This window comes from Bombina bombina, chromosome 4 (genome assembly GCF_027579735.1).
Source record: "Bombina bombina isolate aBomBom1 chromosome 4, aBomBom1.pri, whole genome shotgun sequence".
In the NCBI taxonomy this organism is placed as follows: Eukaryota; Metazoa; Chordata; class Amphibia; order Anura; family Bombinatoridae; genus Bombina; species Bombina bombina.
Window position 1 is genome coordinate 635,239,227 of NC_069502.1, and position 27,303 is coordinate 635,266,529.

General features: G+C 38.4%; 1 protein-coding gene across 1 annotated transcript in view; it reads right to left on the minus strand.

Annotated features, from left to right (window-relative positions):
• ABRACL (ABRA C-terminal like) overlaps positions 1-26,624 on the minus strand; it is a 60,760-nt gene extending 34,136 nt beyond the window's left edge. Inside the window, exon 1 of the mRNA XM_053710661.1 lies at positions 26,472-26,624. The gene's annotated coding sequence lies outside the window, so the exon portion shown is untranslated. The remainder of the gene's footprint in view (positions 1-26,471) is intronic.
• Positions 26,625-27,303: the final 679 nt, after the last annotated feature.

Genomic DNA, 27,303 nt, shown 5'->3' on the forward strand with positions numbered 1-27,303 from the left:
AAATCAGGACCAAACAGTGTTTTACCCTTGAAAGGGATGTTAAGCAATTTTGTCTTGGAAGACACATCCGCTGACCAAGACTTTAGCCAAAGCGCTCTGCGCGCCACGATAGCAAACCCTGAATTTTTCGCCGCTAATCTAGCTAATTGCAAAGCGGCATCTAAAATAAAAGAGTTAGCCAATTTAAGTGCTTGAACTCTGTCCATAACCTCCTCATACGAAGATTCTTTATTGAGCGACTTTTCTAGTTCTTCGAACCAGAAACACGCTGCTGTAGTGACAGGAACAATGCATGAAATTGGTTGTAGAAGGTAACCTTGCTGAACAAACATCTTTTTAAGCAAACCCTCTAATTTTTTATCCATAGGATCTTTGAAAGCACAACTATCTTCGATAGGAATAGTAGTGCGTTTGTTTAGAGTAGAAACCGCCCCCTCGACCTTGGGGACTGTCTGCCATAAGTCCTTTCTGGGGTCGACTATAGGAAATAATTTCTTAAATATAGGGGGAGGAACAAAAAGGTATGCCGGGCCTTTCCCACTCCTTATTTACTATGTCCGCCACCCGCTTGGGTATAGGAAAAGCATCGGGGGGCACCGGAACCTCAAGGAACTTGTCCATCTTACATAATTTCTCTGGAATGACCAAATTGTCACAATCATCCAGAGTAGATAATACCTCCTTAAGCAGTGCGCAGAGATGTTCTAATTTAAATTTAAATGTTACAACATCAGGTTCAGCTTGTTGAGAAATTTTTCCTGAATCTGAAATTTCTCCCTCAGACAAAACCTCCCTCCTGGCCCCTTCAGATTGGTGTGAGGGTATGTCAGAACAGTTATCATCAGCGTCCTCTTGCTCTTCAGTGTTTAAAACAGAGCAATCGCGCTTTCTCTGATAAGTAGGCATTTTGGATAAAATGTTTGCAATAGAATTATCCATTACAGCCGTTAATTGTTGCATGGTAATAAGTATTGGCGCACTAGATGTACTAGGGGCCTCTTGTGTGGGCAAAACTGGTGTAGACACAGAAGGGGATGATGCAGTACCATGCTTACTCCCCTCATTTGAGGAATCATGTTGGGCAATATCATTATCTGTGGCATCATTGTCTCTACTTTGTTTGGACACTATGTCACAATCATCACATATATTTAAATGGGGAGAAACCTTGGCTTTCATACATATAGAACATCGCTTATCTGATGGTACAGACATGTTAAACAGGCTTAAACTTGTCAACAAAGAACAAAAAACGTTTTAAAATAAAACCGTTACTGTCACTTTAAATTTTAAACTGAACACACTTTATTACTGAATATGTGAAAAAGTATGAAGGAATTGTTCAAAATTCACCAAAATTTTACCACAGTGTCTTAAAGCCTTAAAAGTATTGCACACCAAATTTGAAAGCTTTAACCCTTAAAATAACGGAACCGGAGCCGTTTTTACATTTAACCCCTATACAGTCCCAGGTATCTGCTTTGCTGAGACCCAACCAAGCCCAGAGGGGAATACGATACCAAATGACGCCTTCTATAAGCTTTTTCAGTGGTTCTTAGCTCCTCACACATGCATCTGCATGCCTTGCTCTCCAAAAACAACTGCGCATTAGTGGCGCGAAAATGAGGCTCTGCCTATGACTAGAAAAGGCCCCCATTGAAAAAGGTGTCCAATACAGTGCCTGCCGTTTTTTTTAAAACAATCCCCAAGATTATAATAACTATTAAGAGTTATAATCTGCCAAATATGCTTAGTAAAGTAATCGTTTTAGCCCAGAAAAATGTCTACCAGTTTTTTAAGCCCTTATGAAGCCCTTTATTCTTTTACTTAAACTAAGAAAATGGCTTACCGGTCCCCATAGGGAAAATGACAGCCTTCCAGCATTACAAAGTCTTGTTAGAAATGTGGCCAGTCATACCTCAAGCAGAAACGTCTGCCAACTGTTTCCCCCAACTGAAGTTACTTCATCTCAACAGTCCTGTGTGGAAACAGCAATCGATTTTAGTAACGTTTGCTAAAATCATCTTCCTCTTACAAACAGAAATCTTCATCTCTTTTCTGTTTCAGAGTAAATAGTACATACCATCACTATTTTAAAATAACAAACACTTGATTGAAGAATAAAACTACATTTAAACACCAAAAAACTCTTAGCCATCTCCGTGGAGATGTTGCCTGTGCAACGGCAAAGAGAATGACTGGGGTAGGCGGAGCCTAGGAGGGATCATGTGACCAGCTTTGCTGGGCTCTTTGCCATTTCCTGTTGGGGAAGAGAATATCCCACAAGTAAGGATGACGCCGTGGACCGGACACACCTATGTTGGAAAAAGAAAGAAGGAAAAAGAAAAAAAAGAAAAAGAAAGAAAAAGAAAGAAAAAAAAAAAGAAAGAAAAAGAAAGAAAAAAAAAAAAAAGAAAAAAGAAAGAAAAAAAAAAAAAAAAAAAAAGAAAAAGAAAAAGAAAGAAAGAAAAAAGAAAAAAAGAAAGAGAGAAAAAAAGAAAGAAAGAAAGAAAGAAAGAGAGAAAGAAAGAAAGAAAGAAAGAGAGAAAGAAAGAAAGAGAGAAAGAAAGAAAGAGAGAAAGAAAGAAAGAAAGAGAGCCGAAAAAGAGAGCCGAAAAAGAGAGCCGAAAAAGAGAGCCGAAAAAGAGAGCCGAAAAAGAGAGCCGAAAAAGAGAGCCGAAAAAGAGAGCCGAAAAAGAGAGCCGAAAAAGAGAGCCGAAAAAGAGAGCCGAAAAAGAGAGCCGAAAAAGAGAGCCGAAAAAGAGAGCCGAAAAAGAGAGCCGAAAAAGAGAGCCGAAAAAGAGAGCCGAAAAAGAGAGCCGAAAAAGAGAGCCGAAAAAGAGAGCCGAAAAAGAGAGCCGAAAAAGAGAGCCGAAAAAGAGAGCCGAAAAAGAGAGCCGAAAAAGAGAGCCGAAAAAGAGAGCCGAAAAAGAGAGCCGAAAAAGAGAGCCGAAAAAGAGAGCCGAAAAAGAGAGCCGAAAAAGAGAGCCGAAAAAGAGAGCAAGGGGTGGGACCGCTGTACTGCAAAAAAAAAATGGCCCATGTACACGGGCTTTAGGACTAGTTTAGTATATTTGATAATTGAAGTAAAATGAAAAAAAGATTAAGGGGATAGCAAACACCAAAAATGTTATTGTTTAAAAAAAAAAAAAAAAGGATAGATAATCCCTTAATTTACCATTCCACAGATTTGCATAACCAACACTGTTATATTTAATAAATGTTTTACCTCTGTAATTACCTTGGCTTCCAGGATTTGTCAAAACTCAAAAGTGCATTAGCAGTATATGCATGTCCTAATCTTGGTTGAATAAACATTTTGTATATTTAAAAAGGGACATGAAATCCAAATTTTCTTTCACGATTCAGATATAGATTTTTGTAAGGTTCTCAACTCATGTCCGTTTAGTTTATGGTCTCAGTCTTACACATGATTTCAAAAGCACTCTGAGACAACAGTCTTTAGGGAAGTGTTAAAAAAAGGCCAGCAATAGCAGTTACCAACACCCACTCCTTCCTGAAGATTGCTACAAAGCAAGCAGCACTTTATGGCAGTGTAGCTGGTACAAGAAAAGATAAAGAATGATCTCAGTCTCCTTAAGATTGAGAGGATTTGCACCAACTCCTTGTGACCGGGCTTTACATTTACTAAATGCAGTTATGTTCCACAGTGCAAGGATAATATATACAAAGGGCTAAGCTATATTCTAGCTATAAAAAAAAACCACACACTTTGTTTATCCCCTGCCATTGGTTAAAAACACCCAACTAACATCAAAGTATTGCAGCTCATGTGCTGTACGCTAACCCCTTGTAGCACTAATGTCCCTAACATACTGTAATGAATTTACATAATAAAAATTACACACTAATTTTATATACACACACTCTACGTATAATGTTCCTTTAGCAACAAAACAAACATCTCCACTTTAGTCTATGGAAACTGTTGTTCCTTTTGCCAGTTATAGGGACATAAAACATTTCAGTATTTCTTCTAATATTTTTATCTTGAATTATGGATAACTATAACCTTACACAACCCTGGTACTAATTCTAGTGCATATAGTAAAGTTCATTAATATGCCTGCCAAGCAAATGCACTTTTTAAATAAAAAAAAAATAAATAAAATAAAAAAAAAAACCCTAACACACACAGAACTATTACTACAAGAAATATGAATAACGGCACTCCCAAGAGTAGTCCCCTATCTTAGATAAATCCTAAAGAGTATATTTAAATGCTCAAATTAATATAGTATTCTAAAGGGGGGGGGGGGGGAAGAGAAGAGGTGCTGTACACAATAAATACTAGACAAAGAAGTAGTAATGTGTAAATCACACTACAGAATGCGTGTACATACTAGCACTCAGACACTCATAATCATGAACATTAGGAGATAATCCTTATGTATATGAAAAAGAACAAGAAGGGTGTTTAAAAATTAACTTTTAATAAATACATATATAAAAAAAAAATTAATTACCCATATAAAAACCACTAATCTAACATATGCAGTATATTTTATTCCGTTTATGAGAATGTCAATATCAATCTGAAATAGATGACATTCTCAATGGAGGTATTAGAGAATCCCCAGTGAGCCGGGTATAATAAAGCAGGTTTTTCTTAACGATAGTAATGGCAGAGGCCTCAAAATACAACGGCTAAAATATAGTAAAATATATCACTAGCCCAAAGATATACTAAGGTAATAGGTTACTCAGGGGATGTTCTCAGTATATAGCCGAGAGTTGTACTAAAGTGTCAGATGCAATGAAACAGTATGTTTCTGTTGATTATTGGTGTCCTTGCTTTCTGAGTGTAATAGGTAATAAGGAGGAGATATGATTCCCAAAATATTAAAGCGATGTCTCTGGGACATCGCCCTTAGGCAATTTCATATAAACGGTATTGTCCAATTCCCCATAGACTCATAGAAAAGCATAGACACCTATGATACTTAAGAAGCTGCCCACTTACGTTGTTAGTGTTCCAAGATACTTGTTGAAAATATAAATCAATCTGATCTTCAGTGGTTTTGCAAGTGTCTAATACACTGCCCACTGATTAGATAAATGAGACTAAAAACACAGATAACTTAAGATACTATGTACAAGTAGGTGGTCAACACAATCATAAGTGGTATTGCTGGTGTCTGAAACACTACCCATTCATTATATACACATGATGCTAAACTACCAATATCAAGGGATATTATGCACCAATATAATACTATATATTGATATATTATGATCAAATCTAAGCGGTATTGCGCTAGTGTCTGACACTGCCCGCTATAAAGTTAAGGTAGCTGTAGCACCAGTTCTCTAAGTGGTAAAGGTTAAATCTGCATACACTGCCCCACTCATTACATAAATGTTGCTAAGCCACCATTATCATGGGATATGTAGCTAAAACACCAATTTTCTAAGAATATATATATATATATATATATATATATATATATATATTATATATATAATATGATGTAATCTTAAGCGGTATAGCGCTAGTGTCTATGACACTGCCTGCTGTGAAGTCAAAGTGGCTGAAGCACCAGTTCTCTAAGTAAATAAAGGTTAATTCAGCATCTGTAGACAAGCAAGTTAAAAAGAGAATCATCCCCTGATTCTCACTCCCCCCCAACGTGTTTCGATAAGAAGCTTTGTCAAAGGCGGGAGGAAAAAAAAAAAAAAAAAAAAAAAAAACACAACAGCAAGCTGCTTTATTCATATACTGCAGATCATTTATTTTTAATGTAACTCCCTTTAAGCACTGCAATTATTTTGGTAACCTCCTCTAAAAATGGTTTTAGCTGACATTTTTATAGGAAAATAAAAGTGCATAAAGAAAATGCTGTAATGTTTGTTACATAGCAGCAATAGTGCAATGGCAAAATACTCTGTAAACCCTTTGCGGGAGTTAAAGGGACAGTGTACTGTAAAATTAATTTTTATACCAGCTGCAGTGTATAACATTTACAGGAAATTGCTAACTTTAAATTTCTTTCTGTATATAATATTGCTTTCTTTTTGCTCAATTTAAAAAAAGGTAACCCATTCAAAATGTTCTGAGCTTACAGGGAACGCAAATGCCCACATCTCATGTGTCTGTATACATAAAAAGCTAATACTTTGAGAGATTAAATTTAAAATTACAGCGAGAATCTACTTAAAATTTTGTATTGTTTAAAAAGACAATCCCTTTATTGCCGATTCCCCAGTTTTGCATAACCAACACTTGTTATATTAATACACTTTTTACTTCATTGATTACCTTGTATCTAAGACTTGGCAGACTGCCCCTTTATCTCTTTGTTAGCCAATTAGCACTGAATCATAAATAACTCCACGGGAGTGAGCACAACATTTATATGGCACACATTAACTAGCACTGTCTAACTATGAAAAAGTGACAAAATGCACTAAGATAAGAGGCGGCCTTCAATGGCTTAGAAATAAGTTTGAGCCTACTTAGTTTTAGCTTTCAACAAGGAATACTAAAAGAACAAAGCAAATTTGAGCAGTAATGCAGTTGGATCTAGCTGAACACATTTGTTAGGCCAATGACAATAGTTATTTGTACATAGCCACCAATCACCAGATAGCACCCAGAAGTATATTGCTGCTCCTAAACCTACTTAGATATAACGTTTAAGAAATTATACCAATACATTGAAATCCATACATTTGTAAACAACTTTCCAATTTACTTCTGTTATCTCATTTGTTACATTCTTTTTGTATCCTTTGTGAAGCAGCAATGCACATGAGTGAACCAACAACACGAGGCCTATATGTGCAGCCACCAATCAACAGCTCATGAGAGTACTTAGGTATTCTTTTCAACAGAGGATACAAAGAACAAAACTAAAATTTAATAGAAGACAATTGGAAAGTTGTTTAAAATTGCACACACACTGAATCATGAAAAACTTTGGGTTTCATGTCCCTTTAAATATGGATGTTAATTTTAGGTTTTTAAAGGGAGATTAAAATAAAAAAAATTGAACTTCAATATGAATCCAAAATGTTTAAATGAGTCAGGATTACATGCTCCGCATGAGCTCTAGTACAAAAAGCACCAACAACATACTTGACAGCAGGGCCACATTAACAACATAAGGGTTATGACAGACTGACAAATCACTCGTGTGTGTTACTCACAGCTTGTACTTTCCACGTGGCATATGCCCAACTAACACTCATTAGCTGGGTGGTAGATAAGATTTTATTTATAGTGTAATATATTATTTACCTTAATATTGAAGCCAAATTAATATGTGCAAAATGTACTTTCTTTGGGACAGAAAAATAAATAAATCTGATATTAGCCTATGATTCAATAATTTATTTTTAACAATGTTAAAGGTTCCTGTCATCAACAGACATGCCCGTGTCTCCAAAGAGTCCTATCTGTCTCATTAGGTTTATTCTCTGCCATACTGTCACAACATACAGTCAACTAGTTTCATCTACAAATTGTTTAAAGACAATATAGGTCTTTGCACCACTAAGGGCTAGTTTAGGAGTGGAGCGTAAATCAGCGATCCCGCATTAACTTCACTAGTTGGAGGCTTTTTGTGTGTGTCAGTTTGCTATCGTATTAAAGGTTGAAAGTAAAGTTTTTGCGCAAACATAAATCTGACCGCGTTAAACTTCTCAGAGAGAAGATGTAGTGCAAAAACTTTAAAAAAAAAAACTCCATCACCCATATTCGCTTGCGGCCTGCAACTAACGATTATTTTCATAGTCTATTAATCGGCCGATTATTTTTTCGATTAATCGACTAATCGGATAAAAAGAGAATCAATAATAGTTTTCTATGTTTTAAATAAAATCCACATAATGAGTGTTACAAATATAAACTTCAGACTAAAACTTTACATTAACACAACTGTTTCTTCAATTTTTATGCAGCAGAGCACAGTTTTATAATTAATCAAAACCACAAACTGTTTGAAAAGAGGAAGAAATAGAAAGAGTTAGACTATCACGGTTAATAACATTCTGTTATTTACTCTTTCAGAAACTTTGCATTGAAATGCAAACATCTCAACATGTCCACATGCTTCTGGCTAAGGCTGGTTCTCTGTTTGCAGCTATATTTCCTGCAGCAGAGAAAAGGCTGTTGAGGTGTATAAGAAGGGTTTTGCCAATTTCACCAAAGTGGGATATTTATCTTTGTTAGCTCTTCACCAATGCTAAGTGTTTTCTACCTTGGCAAGGGGCCTCTCAATAAAGTAACCCTTGACTTCATTCTAACATAAAAATATCTTTAATATCTATATTCAATGGTAAATAACCAGCTATAAGGTTAGGGGAAATATCTAGTCCGCTCTAAAAATAACGAATATATACTTATAAAGGTTGAATCTGGTACATATCAAAGAGTAGCCAGAATCCTTGCACTCAAATGGATCGGTCAGGGTGAAACGCAAAAAAACGAACCGGCACCAATAAGCAATAAAAAGCTTCTTTTATTTATTTGATAGCACATAAAAAGGCATACACGCCAACACAAGGTGTGACCTGTACCTTGTGTTGGCGTGTATGCCTTTTTATGTGCTATCAAACAAATAAAAGAAGCTTTTTATTGCTTATTCGTGCCGGTTCGTTTTTTGGCATTTCACCCTGACCGATCCATTTGAGTGCAAGGATTCTGGCTACTCTTTACCTTGTTGTTTTCTCAGGGAATCCGGTGAAATTTCCCTGTACTGTCCGTTTGCACCTGTTGAACCGGAACCTTCCTTCCTGGCTTTAGCTCCCGTGGGGAGCGCTGAAGAGGTAACACAGAGCGGTGCTGCTGAGATAGCAGTGAAGACAGCGCAGCACGCTGGGTGAGTGCACATATATCTCTGACAGAAGCGTTTACCAAAGGAATTTGGCTTATCTGGTACATATCACAATTTATTAAAAATATTAAAAAAAACAAAAACAAAAATCAAAAAGCGCTAAGGATTGTATATCAATAACAGGACAAAGCCTTACACATTTATTTATACAGTACATATAATCAGCAATAGCAAGCAATACGCTAATAATTGTGAAACCAGATAATAGTGCACATCAATTTAAATAACTCCCATCAATCTAGGGGCAAGGTGTAAACAACAAGCTTGGCACTATATCATGAAAAGCATAGTTCCAAATCAACAGATTTAAAATAAACAATCCAAATGATGACTATTATATCTGGGTTGCACATAAGCCAGGGGTAGTTGTAAACTTATATACTGTCCTGAAAAAGTGAAAAGTAGACGTCCTTTAGGCTAAGGACATAACCATAAAACACAATACCATATGCAGGAGTTCATTGGAGTGAAGCAGCTGATGTTGTGTACAGACCAACTAATCGATTATAAGATTCGTTGACAACTATTTTCATAATCGATTATTACGATTAGTTGTTGCAGCTCTAATATATATATATATATATATATATATATATATATATATATATATATATATATATATATATATATCATTTCAGAACTTTTTCCACCTTTAATGTGACCTATAAACTCTACAACTCAATTGAGAAACAAACTGAAATGTTTTAGGTAGAGGGAAGAAAAAAAAATATAAAAATAAAATATGGTTGCATAAGTGTGCACACCCTTAATCTAATACTTTGTTGAAACACCTTTTGATTTTATTACAACACTCAGTCTTTTTGGGTATGAGTCTATCAGCATGACACATTTTGACTTGGCAAGATTTGCCCACTCTTCTTTGCAAAAACACTCCAAATCTGTCAGATTGCGAGGGCATCTCCTGTGCACAGCCCTCTTCAGATCACCCCACAGATTTTCAATCGGATTCAGGTCTGGGCTCTGACTGGGCCATTCCAAAACTTTAATCTTCTTCTGGTGAAGCCATTCCTTTGTTGATTTGGATGTATGCTTTGGGTCGTTGTCATGCTGAAAGATGAAGTTCCTCTTCATGTTCAGCTTTCTAGCAGAAGCCTGAAGGTTTTGTGCCAACATTGACTGGTATTTGGAACTGTTCATAATTCCCTCTAGCTTAACTAAGGCCCCAGTTCCAGCTGAAGAAAAAACAGCAGCCCAAAGCATGATGCTGCCACCACCATGCTTCACTGTGGGTATGGTGTTCTTTTGCTGATGTGCAGTGTTGTTTTTGCACCAAACATATTTTGGAATTATGGCCAAAAAGTTCCACCTTGGTTTCATCAGACAATAACACCTTTTCCCACATGCTTTTGGGAGACTTCAGATGTGTTTTTGCAAAATGTAGCCTGGCTTGGATGTTTTTCTTCGTAAGAAAAGGCTTCCGTCTTGCCACTCTACCCCATAGCCCAGACATATAAAGAATACGTGAGATTTTTGTCACATGTACCACACAGCCAGTACTTGCCAGATATTCCTGCAGCTCCTTTAATGTTGCTGTAGGCCTCTTGGCAGCCTCCCAGACCAGTTTTTTTCTCGTCTTTTCATCAATTTTGGAGGGACATCCAGTTCTTGGTAATGTCACTGTTGCACCATATTTTCTCCATTTGATGATGACGGTCTTCACTGTGTTCCATGGTATATCTAATGCCTTGGAAATTATTTTGTACCCTTCTCCTGACTGATACCTTTTAACAATGAGATCCCTCTGATGCTTTGGAAGCTCTCTGTGGACCATGGCTTTTGCTGTGGGATGCGACTAAGAAAATTTCAGGAAAGACCTACTAGAGCAGCTGAAAGTGATGGTAAACTTTCCCCTTTTTAAAATCAGATCTGGAATGTAAGCGCTATTTTAGATAGAGTTTAATTCATTAGCTGTAAAGAAGATGCAGTATAACATGCTTTTTAATATAGATATGAAATTCAAATACTGCATGCTCCTCCGCCCACTTCAAAAGTAAAATTTTCTGTGAGCTAACAGATTGAATTGTTGTCCAATCAGCGCTCTCCCCATATGGCACTTTTGTTGTAGCTAGAGCATTGATTGGAGAGTAATTCAATCATTTAGCTGACAGGAAATTGACTTTGGAAGTGGGTGGTGTAACGTGGGGTATTTGAATTTCATATCTATATTAATAACTAAGTTATAGCGCATCTTCATTGAACATGATGAATAAAACTCCATCTAAAATAGCGCTTACATTCCAGATCTGATTTTAAAAAGGGGAGAGTTTACCATCACTTGAACTTTATGTGGGGTTAATCAGAGGCACTTTAAATGATGGAAGGTGTATATGCTGACTCCTATTTAACATGATTTTAAATGTGATTGCTTAATTCTGAACACAGCTACATCCCCAGTTATAAGGGAGTGCACACTTATGCAACCATATTATTTTAGTTTTTTTTGTTTTCTTTCCTCCACCTAAAAGATTTCAGTTTGTTTTTCAATTGAATTGTACAGTTTATCGGTCACATTAAAAGGTGGTAAAAGTTCTGAAATGATTTATCTTTGTCTCATTTTTCTACAATCACAGAAACCTGACATTTTAACTGGGGTGTGCAGACATATATTCACACACACACACATTATTTTCTAGGTGAAAAACATAAGAATGTAAAATATGCGTGTATTACACATACTGGAGGCCTTTTTATTAATAAAAAATAAAAAAGTGTATATATGTGAGTGTAATATTTTAATGAGGTTTGACCAACTTTATTTTTAACCCTTACACTTCAGGTCTCAAGTCGCACTAAATATTAAAGTGCAGTTTTGGCTTCCGATCAAGCGCAACCTATAATCTTCAAATTGTAATATTAGCACTATTTAGCTCTGTCACGATATCCATTGAAAGTATAGGTTGTGCTAGAGCGATATCAGTCACGCTAACCCTTCTCTAGTAAATCAGTTTTTCTATGTACTTGTAATATCAAGTTGCATGCTAATGTTAGCGTGGCCCAGTGATATTGTGTGTTGCAACCCAGATTATCATTATTGTGAAACGTGTAATCTGGCCCGGAGATTGTACTATAAATGTCAAATGGTTGAGCAATTTAGTAGGATAAAAAGATACTTTTAAAAGTTAGTTTTACTTTCTAAAGTGCTTCTTTGTTTTGGTATCCCTTGTTATATAAAAAAAAAAATACACACATATCCTTTACTAGTGGGAGCTAGCTGCTTATTGGTGTCTGCACAAATTTGTCTCTTGTGATTGGCTAACTAGATTTATTCAGCTAACTGCCAGTAGTGCAATGCAGTTTCTTCAGCAAAAGATATAGGGAAAAAAAATTTAATAGAAGTAAATTGAATTTTTTTTTTTTTTTTTTTTTAAATGTTATGTACCATCTAAACCATGAAAGAAAAATTTGGTGTTTTATGTCCCTTTAAGGGGGCTTACAACTTAATTAAAACATAACAATTATTTATTTTAAAAGACACTAAAGTCAAAATTAAAAACTCACAATTCAGATAAAACTGCATGCTCTAAGAGACTTTCCAAACTACTTCCATTATCAAAAGTGTGCAGTGTCTTTATATGCAAACATTAAAGGCATATTAAACACTAAATACATTTTATAAGCATAATATGTAGGTTATTTGCCACCTCCCTTTAGTCATGGGTGCTGCTATAGTGAAATGTATCTGTCCCTACATTCCAGTGCAGATGTGTTTGCACAAATGCAGCAACTCTCCTTCAGATACCTGCTGTCTAACCTATGTTCCATAATGGCAGCACCCATGACTAGGGGGAGGTGCATTAAATATAAGGCACCAGCTATTACTAGGGAATTGCAAGAGTTCACAGTGTATACGATTCTGATTGGCTGATGGCTGTTAGATGGTACAGCTGGCCTGCAAATTGAAGTCATTTTTTATATTATTACACATGCTAATTAGGCAGGGATAATGTATTGAATGGCCTTTAAGCAACTTAAATAATGGGGAGGGGGGGGGGCTTTTATCCTCAGGATATTTGCTTTACATCATTGTGTAGTATTTTGTTTAGTATCCCTTTATTGGGGGGGAGCAAATGTTGAGGGGTTGTCCTATAGCATGATGCTTCACACTTCTAAACTCAAATGTTTTATTACAAATCAATGATCCCTGGGTGTCTAGGGGGGTGCATAACCCCTTAGTACTTACCTGGCCTCCAGTTGTGAGAAATCACTAAGGCAAGCAGGAGATTAAATGGTTGGGGCTCATTTGTGAAGTCTATTAAATCCTGTCACAACCCTAGGAGGCTGTGGTCTCTACAGAAAGGCAAAGGAGCAGCTTCCTTTGACGTGTTGCTAGGAGACATCTGCTATAGCTATAGTCAGTTTATTGCCATGCTCAGTAAAGGACTTTTGCTGTAAAAATCTTGTGACCGTACAATTTAAAGAGCCACAATATATAGTCTTAAAATTACATGCTCTAATCCGTGCTTCTAGCGCTGCCTTACATACTTTTTGCTTCTTTCTAATCCATTAGAGTATGTAATTTAAAGACTATCGACCCTCTTCTACTGTGTTTAACCTCCGCAAAGGGGATTACACCTACAGTAGAAGATGCTGCTCTGTACCCGCGGTGAACTACTGGTCCCGTTAGTCGCACAACAGAATGCATTGGAGCATGTAATTGTTTGACTATTCTGGCCCTTTAAGGTCTGTAAAGGTAGCTCTGTTATCTAGCTGTAGGCAGCAGCTAAGTGCTCATTTAGCAAGAAAACAAGCAAGTCGTTTGCATTTTTTTGCTATATGTTTCTTTTTAGGTTTCTTTTTATTTAACATATTTGTTTTGTTACTAAAGGGGTTCGGTTTCATATCCCTATAAAAAAGGGACATGAAACACTTTGAGATTGTAATATAAAGTGCTCAATTTTGCAATTTAATTAACTCTGAAATTTGTGATTGTTCAGTCATAGAAACTGAACAAGCCTAACCTTGCCACATGTCTCACTAATTTGAAGTTTGTTATTTTAAATTTTCTGCTGATGCCAAACAATGGAGATTTTGGTATCAATGACAGTGGCAAGTCCTGCAATCTACATCCTAAATTTAAAATAGCTCCTCCAAATAAGGAAAAAAAAAAAAAAAGTGTTGGGTAAAGTTTGATCATTGAAAAATAACTGCAACAAACAAGATGTTAATATGTTATCATAGTCCAGACCCAGATATGTAAAAAAACAGAATTTATGCTTACCTGATAAATTACTTTCTCCAACGGTGTGTCCGGTCCACGGCGTCATCCATAACTTGTGGGAATATTCTCTTCCCCAACAGGAAATGGCAAAGAGCACAGCAAAAACTGTCCATATAGTCCCCCCTAGGCTCCGCCCACCCGTCATTCGACCGACGGACAGGAGAAAAAACAGGAGAAACCATAAGGTGCCGTGGTGACTGTAGTTAAAGAAAGAAATTCATCAAACCTGATTAAAAAACCAGGGCGGGCCGTGGACCAGACACACCGTTGGAGAAAGTAATTTATCAGGTAGCATAAATTCTGTTTTCTCCAACATTGGTGTGTCCGGTCCACGGCGTCATCCATAACTTGTGGGAACCAATACCAAAGCTTTAGGACACGGATGAAGGGAGGGAGCCAATCAGGTTACCTAAACAGAAGGCACCACGGCTTGCAAAACCTGTCTCCCAAAAATAGCCTCCGAAGAAGCAAAAGTATCAAATTTGTAGAATTTGGCAAAAGTGTGCAGGGAAGACCAAGTCGCTGCCTTACATATCTGATCAACAGAAGCCTCGTTCTTGAAGGCCCATGTGGAAGCCACAGCCCTAGAGTGAGCTGTGATGCGTTCAGGAGGCTGCCGTCCGGCAGTCTCGTAAGCCAATCGGATGATGCTTTTCAGCCAAAAGGAAAGACAGGTAGCAGTAGCTTTTTGACCTCTCCTCTTGCCAGAATAAACGACAAACAGAGAAGACGTTTGTCTGAAATCCTTTGTTGCTTCTAAATAGAACTTTAAAGCACGAACTACATCTAAATTGTGTAACAAACGTTCCTTCTTTGAAACTGGATTCGGACACAAAGAAGGCACAACTATTTCCTGGTTAATATTCTTGTTGGAAACAACCTTTGGAAGGAAACCAGGTTTAGTACGCAAAACAACCTTATCTGAATGGAACACCAGATAGGGCGGATTACACTGCAAAGCAGATAACTCAGAAACTCTTCTAGCAGAAGAAATAGCAACCAAAAACAGAACTTTCCAAGATAACATCTTGATATCTATGGAATGTAGAGGTTCAAACGGAACCCCTTGAAGAACTGAAAGAACTAAATTCAGACTCCAGGGAGGAGTCAAAGGTCTGTAAACAGGCTTGATCCTGACCAAAGCCTGAACAAAAGCTTGAACATCAGGCACAGCTGCCAGTCGTTTGTGTAGTAAGACAGATAAAGCAGAAATCTGTCCCTTTAGAGAACTCGCTGATAATCCCTTATCCAAACCTTCTTGGAGAAAGGAAAGGATCCTAGGAATTTTGATCTTACTCCATGAGAATCCCTTGGATTCACACCAACAGATATATCTTTTCCATATTTTATGGTAAATTTTTCTAGTTACAGGTTTTCTGGCTTGTACCAGAGTATCTATTACAGAATCCGAAAACCCACGCTTAGATAAAATCAAGCGTTCAATTTCCAAGCCGTCAGCTGAAGGGAAACTAGATTTGGATGTTCGAATGGACCTTGTACTAGAAGATCCTGTCTCAAAGGTAGCTTCCATGGTGGAGCCGATGATATATTCACCAGGTCTGCATACCAAATCCTGCGTGGCCACGCAGGAGCTATCAAGATCACCGAGGCCCTCTCCTGCTTGATCCTGGCTACAAGCCTGGGAATGAGAGGTAATGGTGGAAACACATAAGCTAGGTTGAAGGTCCAAGGCGCTACTAATGCATCCACTAGAGTCGCCTTGGGATCCCTGGATCTGGACCCGTAGCAAGGAACCTTGAAGTTCTGACGAGATGCCATCAGATCCATGTCTGGAATGCCCCATAATTGAGTCAACTGGGCAAATATCTCCGGGTGGAGTTCCCACTCCCCCGGATGGAATGTCTGACGACTCAGATAATCCGCCTCCCAGTTTTCCACTCCTGGGATGTGGATCGCAGATAGGTGGCAGGAGTGATCCTCCGCCCATTTTATGATTTTGGTCACTTCTCTCATCGCCAGGGAACTCCTTGTTCCCCCCTGATGGTTGATGTAAGCAACAGTCATGTTGTCTGATTGGAATCTTATGAATCTGGCCTTTGCTAGTTGAGGCCAAGCCCTGAGAGTATTGAATATCGCTCTCAGTTCCAGAATGTTTATCGGGAGAAGAGACTCTTCCCGAGACCATAGCCCCTGAGCTTTCAAGGAGTCCCAGACCGCGCCCCAGCCCACTAGACTGGAGTCGGTCGTGACGATGACCTACTCTGGTCTGCGGAAGCTCATTCCCTGGGACAGGTGATCCTGGGTTAGCCACCAACGGAGTGAGTCTCTGGTCTTCTGATCTACTTGAATCACTGGAGACAAGTCTGTATAGTCCCCATTCCACTGTTTCAGCATGCACAGTTGTAATGGTCTTAGATGAATTCGCGCAAAAGGAACTATGTCCATTGCTGCAACCATCAACCCTACTACTTCCATGCACTGAGCTATGGAAGGTCGTGGAACAGAGTGAAGAACTTGACAAGCGTTTAGAAGTTTTGACTTTCTGACATCTGTCAGGAAAATCGTCATTTCTAAAGAATCTATTATTGTCCCCAAGAAAGGAACTCTTGTCGACGGAGACAGGGAACTCTTTTCTATGTTCACTTCCCTTCCGTGAGATCTGAGAAAGGCCAGAACGATGTCTGTGTGAGCCTTTGCCTTTGAAAGAGACGACGCTTGTATCAGAATGTCGTCCAAGTAAGGTGCCACTGCAATGCCCCTTGGTCTTAGAACCGCTAGAAGGGACCCGAGTACCTTTGTGAAAATCCTTGGAGCAGTGGCTAGCCCGAATGGGAGAGCCACAAACTGGTAATGTTTGTCCAGAAAGGCGAACCTTAGGAACTGATGATGATCTTTGTGGATAGGAATATGTAGATACGCATCCTTTAGATCCACGGTAGTCATAAATTGACCCTCCTGGATTGTAGGTAAAATCGTTCAAATAGTTTCCATTTTGAACGATGGCACTCTGAGAAATTTGTTTAGGATCTTTAAATCCAGAATTGGTCTGAAAGTTCCCTCTTTTTTCGGAACTACAAACAGATTTGAGTAAAACCCCATTCCTTGTTCCACGGTTGGAACTGGGTTATCACTCCCATTTTTAACAGGTCTTCTACACAATGTAAGAATGCCTGTCTCTTTATTTGGTTTGAAGATAAGTGAGACATGTGGAACCTTCCCCTTGGGGGTAGTTCCTTGAATTCCAGAAGATAACCCTGAGAAACTATTTCTAGTGCCCAGGGAACCTGAACATCTCTTGCCCAAGCCTGAGCGAAGAGAGAGAGTCTGCCCCCTACTAGATCCGGTCCCGGATCGGGGGCTACTCCTTCATGCTGTTTTGGTAGCAGCAGCAGGCTTCTTGGCCTGCTTACCCTTGTTCCAGACTTGCATCGGTTTCCAAGCTGGTTTGGTTTGTGAAACATTACCCTATTGTCTAGAGGCTGCAGAGTTGGAGGCCGGTCCGTTCCTGAAATTGCGAAAGGAACGAAAATTAGACTTATTCTTGGCCTTGAAAGGCCTATTTTGTGGGAGGGCGTGGCCCTTACCCCCAGTGATGTCTGAGATAATCTCTTTCAATTCTGGCCCAAAAAGGGTTTTACCCTTGAAAGGGATATTAAGCAATTTTGTCTTGGAAGATACATCCGCTGACCAAGACTTTAGCCAGAGCGCTCTGCGCGCCACAATTGCAAACCCTGAATTTTTTGCCGCTAATCTAGCTAACTGCAAAGCGGCATCTAAAATAAAGGAATTAGCTAACTTAAGTGCGTGAATTCTGTCCATAACCTCCTCATACGGAGTCTCTCTACCAAGCGACTTTTCTAGTTCCTCGAACCAGAACCACGCTGCTGTAGTGACAGGAATAATGCCCGAAATAGGTTGCAGGAGGTAACCTTGCTGTACAAAAATCTTTTTAAGCAAACCCTCCAATTTTTTATCCATAGGATCTTTGAAAGCACAATTATCCTCAATAGGAATAGTAGTGCGCTTGGCTAGTGTAGAAACTGCCCCCTCGACCTTAGGGACTGTCTGCCATAAGTCCTTTCTGGGGTCGACCATAGGAAATTTCTTAAATATAGGAGGGGGGACAAAAAGGTATGCCGGGCTTCTCCCACTCCTTATTCACTATGTCCGCCACCCGCTTGGGTATAGGAAAAGCGTCGGGGTGCACCGGAACCTCTAGGAACTTGTCCATCTTGCACAATTTTTCTGGAATGACCAGGTTGTCACAATCATCCAGAGTAGATAGCACCTCCTTAAGCAGTGCGCGGAGATGCTCTAATTTAAATTTAAATGTCACAACATCAGGTTCTGCCTGTTGGGGAAATTTCTGATTCAGGTAGAATTTCTCATCTGACAAAACCTCCCTCATGGCCACTTCAGATTGGTGTGAGGGTATGACAGAGCAATTATCATCAGCGCCCTCCTGCTCTACAGTGTTTAAAACAGAGCAATCGCACTCTCTCTGAAATGCAGGCATTTTGGATAAAATATTTGCTATGGAGTTATCCATTACTGCCGTCAATTGTTGTATAGTAACAAGCATTGGCACGCTAGAAGTACTAGGGGTCTCCTGCGTGGGCAAAACTGGTGTAGACACAGAAGGAGATGATGTAGAACTATGTCTACTCCCTTCATCTGATGAATCATCTTGGGCAACTTTACTATCTGTGGCAGTACTGTCCTTACTTTGTTTGGACGCTATGACACAATTATCACAATTTTGAAGGGGGAGACACATTGGCTTCCATACATACAGAACATAGTTTATCTGAAGGCACAGACATGTTAAACAGGCTTAAACTTGTCAATAAAGTACAAAAACCGTTTTAAAACAAAACCGTTACCGTCTCTTTAAATTTTAAACAGGGCACACTTTATTACTGAATATGTGAAAAACTATGAAGGAATTGTTCAAATTTAACCAAATTTTCACCGCAGTGTCTTAAAGCATTCAAAGCATTGCACCACAAATTTCAGACCTTTAACCCTTAAAATGCGACTTTGCTGCGACTTTACCAAACCCAGGGGGGTATACGATACCAAATGAAGCCTTCTAGGAACCTTTTCAACTACTTTCAGACCCACACACATGCAGCTGCATGTCCTGCTCTCAAAAGTAACTGCGCAGTAATGGCGCGAAAATGAGGCTCTGCCTACTACAGAGAAGGCCCTTCCTGACTGGGAAGGTGTCTAAACCAGTCCCTGACGTAAAAAAAAACGTTCCCCAAAGTTTATAAAGTGTGAATTTCAACATCAAGCTGTATAAAATGCCCAAATAAAGCAATCGATCTAGCCCATAAAAGTGTCTACCAGTTTTATAGCCCATATTAATCCCTTTATTCTGTTTGAGACTAAGAAAATGGCTTACCGGTCCCCATGAGGGGAAATGACAGCCTTCCAGCATTACACAGTCTTGTTAGAAATATGGCTAGTCATACCTTAAGCAGAAAAGTCTGCCAACTGTTTGCCCCAACTGAAGTTCTCATCTCAACAGTCCTATGTGGAAACAGCAAACGATTTTAGTTACTGCTGCTAAAATCATACTCCTCTCACAAACAGAACTCTTCATCTTTTTCTGTTTCAGAGTAAATAATACATACCAGCACTATTTTAAAATAACAAACTCTTGATAGTGGAATAAAAAACTACAACTAAACACCACATACTCTTCACCATCTCCGTGGAGATGCTGCTTGTTCAGCGGCAAAGAGAATGACTGGGGTGGGCGGAGCCTAGGAGGGACTATATGGACAGTTTTTGCTGTGCTCTTTGCCATTTCCTGTTGGGGAAGAGAATATTCCCACAAGTTATTAAAACAGCAGGAGCTGCGGTAGCTGCATTAAATATTCCCACAAGTTATTAAAACAGCAGGAGCTGCGGTAGCTGCATTAAATAGAGCGATAGACACACTTATCTGCTAAGTAATAGGGACAGAATACAGGTAACACGATTGGATCAGCTTGGCAATCAGAGCAGGCTATCTTGCGGCGGTACAGCATCCCTCTGTCATGTATCCCTCTTCAGGACAAGGGGGGTCACACTACTACTGGCAAGGGAGAGCCCAATAATGCTCAATCAATAACAAATTCCCAGGATGGCTTAATCTCTTGCTGAAAACAACGTGTTTATCCAGGATAAAAAAACAAGTGTATTTCCAGAATAAACACATTGTTTTCAGCAAGAGATTGAGTCGTTCCGGGAATTTGTTATTGATTAAGCACCCTTCTTGAAGCCTCATACGATACGTATATCCTGTCTAGTGTGCGCCTCTAACCGGCTCCTGCCCATGTGATCCATTATAGAACTAGTTGTTTAGACCCATTGAAAAAGATACCAGCAGGTATCAAAACATTTGGGATGTCTTTTGACTGATTGCCTGTTAAAATGGATTAAAGCCTTTTTTCTTTTGGAAAAGACCAGAGAGTGAAGATAGATAGATAGAGCACTCATAAGAGGCAGGGGAGGCAGTGCCTACCCTGCCATATGTGGCCAAAGCTTAATTAAATTTTAATTAACACAACAAAAAAAGTCCAAAAACAATATTTTCCCCACCATGTAATGGTATGGAGAGGCAGGTACAGGAACACTTCTCTCCATTGCAGTACATGGGTCAAAGGAAAAGCTGTGCTGCAGCTCCACCTGTGTTCTGTCAATATATTAGCAGCAAAAATTGGGACCAATAGGAGGCACCCCTCTTGATGCCTCCTAGCAAGTGAAGGATATATAGATTAATCAGGAGGATGCAGTGAGCAGGGTCATGTAACACAACTGGAAGCTTAGGTAACCTAAGAACAGATGACACCAAGCAGAAGAGTAAAGTAGTATTCTACATCTCTTGTGATTCACAAATTGTGTTTAGACACAGCTCATTAACAGGGGGGGGGGACAGTGAGCATAACCCAATAATGACAGGAAGTCAAAGGGTCAATTCAAATTTAAATCCATAATTTAAAACCCAGAGTTTGAAGTTAAGTGTGCAGAGTCCACATTATTTAAATTAAAGTTTTTGACATTGAATATTGCTAAGCCTCCCTTTTTCATGGTTATTTGATTTAATTAGGTACAACCTTCATATATGTTATGTCTGTTCAGTCAGAGGATGCAGTATCTATTTTTATTTTTCTCTGTGTCTCCATTTATTTAAAGACTGCTGTTAACTTGTAATTCACAAATCAATTGAAAGCTGTTGTATAAAAGCAGCACATATTAAAAACACAATGCAAGTTTATATTAATGAAAAGGAGAGGAGTCATTTAAAAAAATATGTAATTATTGCAGTTAAATGTTTTTAGAAATAATGCCACTGTAAAGTAACTGGTTAAACACATAGTCAAAGGGAGACATTTAAAATTAAACTTTCATGATTGAGGTAGAGCATGTTATTTAATAGACTTTTCTAGTTATTTATATTTTGAGAATTAGCATCAACTGTTACTGGCCCCATGTCAGCAAATCAAATTCGTTTTTGAAAGGAACATAAAAGTCAAAATTACAGAAATTGCACACAAAAAAAATAAATAAACTTTCTAGTTTACTTTTATTATTATGTACGTCATTCTTTTGGTATCCTTTGTTGAAGAGCATACATAAGTGGGATGTGCACGTGCGTTTCTTGAGCACCATATTGTAGCAGCTGTGTTGGCAGTATTGATAACTTGTCCTTTGTGTAAAATTTGTATGGTAAATTATCTCTATTTTTACAATACAGTAGTGAGTAGAGAAGACATTGTGTATCATTCTAATTGCTTAGTAACTGGCACTGTGCCACAGAATTGTGTGAGTGTGTATGTGAGTGTGTGTGGGTGTCAGTGAGCAGAGTATGTGTGCTTTATTCTCCAGGTAATCAATACATTTCCGATGAGCTGGTGCTTTAGTGCAGTGTTTCTCAACAATGGTCCTCAAGTACACCCAACAGGCCAGGTTTTCATAATAGCCGAATCAGTGCACAGGTGAAGTAATCAGCTGATCAATAACTCAGTGGTTACTACCTTGCTCTCACCTATCACGTCACCTGTGCACTGGTTCAGCTATCATTTAAACCTGCCCTGTTGGGGGTACTTTCCGCCCTCTGTACATGTGTTTCTCCATCGTATCATATCTAGTGCCTCACCAGCCTCTGACCTCACTGCACGATATATCTCAGATTGTCACTGTCCCTTTCCAGCAGAGCATCTTGTTCTTGAATTTATTTAATCAAAATAGCTTCTTTTTCATTGTCAGTTTGATAGTTTTAGAACAAGTAGCATGACATTTTAATGAAAAAAATCTGCAAGTTTTACAGAGTATTATATAAACTGCAAACATGTATTTATGCCTGAAAGTGATACATCAAACAGATAACTAGATTTGAAACTATGTCCCCTGAAGAAACTGTTAAGAAAATTTTGACATTAACCATAAAATGTTTACTTTGTTATGAACCAATGCAACTCAGGAAACTATATTTTACAGTAAGGCACACAGCCAAAAGTATAGGGGACCCTAATTGTAGCAAAAATACATATAGTGAAAGGAATAATCACAGCTGGGAGGGCCACACCTATGGCTAATATATATATATATATATACACACATACACACACACAGGGAGTGCAGAATTATTAGGCAAATGAGAATTTTGACCACATCATCCTCTTTATGCATGTTGTCTTACTCCAAGCTGTATAGGCTCGAAAGCCTACTACCAATTAAGCATATTAGGTGATGTGCATCTCTGTAATGAGAAAGGGTGTGGTCTAATGACATCAACACCCTATATCAGGTGTGCATAATTATTAGGCAACTTCCTTTCCTTTGGCAAAATGGCTCAAAAGAAGGACTTGACAGGCTCAGAAAAGTCAAAAATAGTGAGATATCTTGCAGAGGGATGCATCACTCTTAAAATTGCAAAGCTTCTGAAGCGTGATCATCGAACAATCAAGCGTTTCATTCAAAATAGTCAACAGGGTCGCAAGAAGCGTGTGGAAAAACCAAGGCGCAAAATAACTGCCCATGAACTGAGAAAAGTCAAGCGTGCAGCTGCCAAGATGCCACCAGTTTGGCCATATTTCAGAGCTGCAACATCACTGGAGTGCCCAAAAGCACAAGGTGTGCAATACTCAGAGACATGGCCAAGGTAAGAAAGGCTGAAAGACGACCACCACTGAACAAGACACACAAGCTGAAACGTCAAGACTGGGCCAAGAAATATCTCAAGACTGATTTTTCTAAGGTTTTATGGACTGATGAAATGAGAGTAAGTCTTGATGGGCCCGTGGCTGGATTGGTAAAGGGCAGAGAGCTCCAGTCCGACTCAGACGCCAGCAAGGTGGAGGTGGAGTACTGGTTTGGGCTGGTATCATCAAAAATGAGCTTGTGGGGCCTTTTCGGGTTGAGGATGGAGTCAAGCTCAACTCCCAGTCCTACTGCCAGTTTCTGGAAGACACCTTCAAGCAGTGGTACAGGAAGAAGTCTGCATCCTTCAAGAAAAACATGATTTTCATGCAGGACAATGCTCCATCACACGCATCCAAGTACTCCACAGCGTGGCTGGCAATAAAGGGTATAAAAGAAAATCTAATGACATGGCCTCCTTGTTCACCTGATCTAAACCCCATTGAGAACCTGTGGTCCATCATCAAATGTGAGATTTACAAGGAGGGAAAACAGTACACCTCTCTGAACAGTGTCTGGGAGGCTGTGGTTGCTGCTGCACGCAATGTTGATGGTGAACAGATCAAAACACTGACAGAATCCATGGATGGCAGGCTTTTGAGTGTTCTTGCAAAGAAAGGTGGCTATATTGGTCACTGATTTGTTTTTGTTTGTTTTTTGAATGTCAGAAATGTATATTTGTGAATGTTGAGATGTTATATTGGTTTCACTGGTAAAAATAAATAATTGAAATGGGTATATATTTGTTTTTTGTTAAGTTGCCTAATAATTATGCACAGTAATAGTCACCTGCACACACAGATATCCCCCTAAAATAGCTATAACTAAAAACAAACTAAAAACTACTTCCAAAACTATTCAGCTTTGATATTAATGAGTTTTTTGGGTTCATTGAGAACATGGTTGTTGTTCAATAATAAAATTAATCCTCAAAAATACAACTTGCCTAATAATTCTGCACATATACTGTATATATATATATATATATATATATATATATATAACTGAATCGGAGTGATATTTTGCAGAGACTTTAATTGATCACTTCTTATGAAGACACACGGTAACTGAAAAATTAAGTTACAGTGCATTCTTATTAGTAGTGATCAGTTAAAGTCCCTGTAAAATATTGCTTAGATTCAGGACCTGATTTTAAAACATTTTAAGTTCACCATCACAAATATCCACACATGTATAAGATTAAAAACATTTACAAAAAACATGTAATATTCATTGATTCTTATGCCTCGGGACAAATCTTGGTTATGAGTTTGCTAACATCTGTTTTGAATGTCTTTTTAAACATCTGCCTTGCCTCCATACTGAAATATTTGAATATAACTTGTTGATATACAGTAACAGATGTATTAATAAAAGGCAGCAAAGCCCACATTTACATATATACAGTAGCTGTATATATGCCTAAATATATCAGAGGTATGAATCTCAAAAGGTGATTACAAACCATGCCAAAACAAAAAAAGTATTGCAGTAAGTAGTAATGCATTTTATTGGATGGAAAATTAAAAAGGGACATTCCAGTTACATCTTTGAATAGAAACATATTTGCAATATACATGTACAAGTAGCCCTCAGTTTACGCCGGGGTTAGGTTCCAGAAGGAATGGTCGTAAATCAAAACCGTTGTAAATTGAAACCCAGTTTATAATGTAAGTCAATGGGAAGTGAGGGAGATAGGTTCCAGGCCCCTCTCAAAATTGTCATAAGTAGCACCTAATACATTATTTTTAAAGCTTTGAAAATGAAGACTTTAAATGCTAAACAGCATTATAACCCTAATAAAATAATCACAACACAGAAAATATAATTAAACTAAGTTAAATTAACAAAAACCATTTGCTATACAGCATTATAAACCTAATAAAATAATCACACAACACAGACTTCACTTGCATTTTTCTGCAAACAGTTCTTTCTATGCATTCCAATCTGGACTGATTTATAGACAGGAAGATCTTGTTCCTTTGAAATCTGCTCGATAGCTCAGGTCTGGTTAAACTGATTAATTTCGGCTTGCTTGGCTTTGCTGCAACACAAGCGGACAGCTCCACCTACTGGCTATTTTAATAAATGCACTGCTTCTCAATAGCAGTCACATGACTGGAAAAAAAGGTTGTTATTCTGAAACGGTGTAAATTGAACCGTTGTAAAACGAGGGCCACCTGTATTGGCAAAAATGCTTCTAGTAAAAGTTATCACTGTTTTAGTGTTAGTATTTTTCTCTGCACGTGAAGCATAGCTAGATATTGTCACTGCACCCACATTTTAAATACTGCAGCTGCTCAGATAATCAGTGGGGCTTGTATCATGTACGCAATTAACAAATGAAGTCATTACCAGATGGTACAAGCACTTTAGGCTCTCTGAGCAACGGCTGGGTTTAAAATGCTGGTGCACGGTTCATACTTAAATACACTTTTGAAACAGCTATAGCTTTTATTAGAAGCATTTTTGCTAATACATGTATAATACTAAATAGCTTTTGTTCAATACAGAAATGCACCCATGTGGTTTCCAATTTTGGCTGGAATATCCCTTTAATTTTAAAAATACAAACTTTCTTTGAGACAGAAAGTTAGACTGTTTCATCTTAAAAATGTGTGTGTGTGTGTGTGTGTGTGTATGTATATACATACACACACAGAATTTAATTATGAAATGAGCGCATAATCATCAGGAAGGAAGTTTACATTTTATTTCTTATATTACACAGCCTAGACATTTGTAATAGCATTATTTTAATTCAATTTAAAAAAAAAAATAATAATCATGCAGTAGCAAAAAAAGTCTAAGTGTCAGAGCTCATTAAATTTGTACATCTTGTGTATCTATTAAAGACCCTCGACCCTTGCTCAAAAAAAAATCCAAAAGTGCCCATCCCTGGATAGTCAATACCCATATATAGGCAGGTTACACGTTATTTGTTAATTGAGCAATTTTTCTAAAAGTGCTGCTAATCAAGTTTCAGAAGATTGTAGAAGTACAGTTTCACGGGGCGTAACTGGAGACCGAATGATTCCCTTGAGCGACACTTTTCTGTTGCCTAATCAATACATTATAATAAGCATAAATCTGCATGACACTTTTCTCGTGACACGCGTGTGCTTGCATTTCCCGTAGTACTGCAATTTATACAAACCCACGCATTTATGCTGTTTAATGTATTGCTAAGATTTTAACTCCCGCTTATATAAACTCACCTATTAACTTTGTCTCCTCAGTGTGGTAGTATGCTCAGCAGCTGGAGGACAAGAGAGGCGCTACCCAGCACAAGATCGATTGTAGAAAGGATCAAAACCAGGAAGAGAGAAAATGATTCTTTGTGTAGGATGGAGTTAAATATATGTAAAAGGACCGCCCACAAGAATGTGCAGAAGCCTATTAAATAAAAGCATTGTGTTGAATGGGAGGGATATATATCACAAGCTTGCAACGGGGAAATGGTGTAAGAAAATGTAAGGGAAATTAGGTATTGAGTTTCTCGGTTTCAGACTGTATATATATGGTCATTTGCAGTGTATGCTGTGTTACGGAATACTGCTGTATTGATAGGTGTTTTTTTTCTTGAAAATGGCGTGTTGGTGTAACGAGTGGTTTATGATGCACATCTAGATTAAACAAATTCATTCAATTTACGCTTCCGCCACTGTGAACTGTCGGGACTTCCAACCTAGTTCATTGCCTTTGTAGCTAACTGGGTGTGTGCATCCTGCAGCGTGCACAGCTATAAGAGCGCCCCTAGCAGTATTGTTCTAGTATCAAAGGCAGCAGTGGTTACCTAGATAGGGTTAGATCACTGTTGCCAACTTACCGTAGTATGAAGCAGGGCTTTATCCCATGAGTACTTTCAAAGACCCCTTTACCCACTCGAACAGTATTTCCCAAATATTTCCTTGGTTTCTCCCCTGTCCACCATCATGTATATTTCACCCGAAATGTGTTTACCAAATGGGTGCCAGCAACCCAAGTGAACGCAATTTTCCCGCGGTGGCTGTCAATATAGAGCTTTTACTTGCTAGTCAAATAGCATAG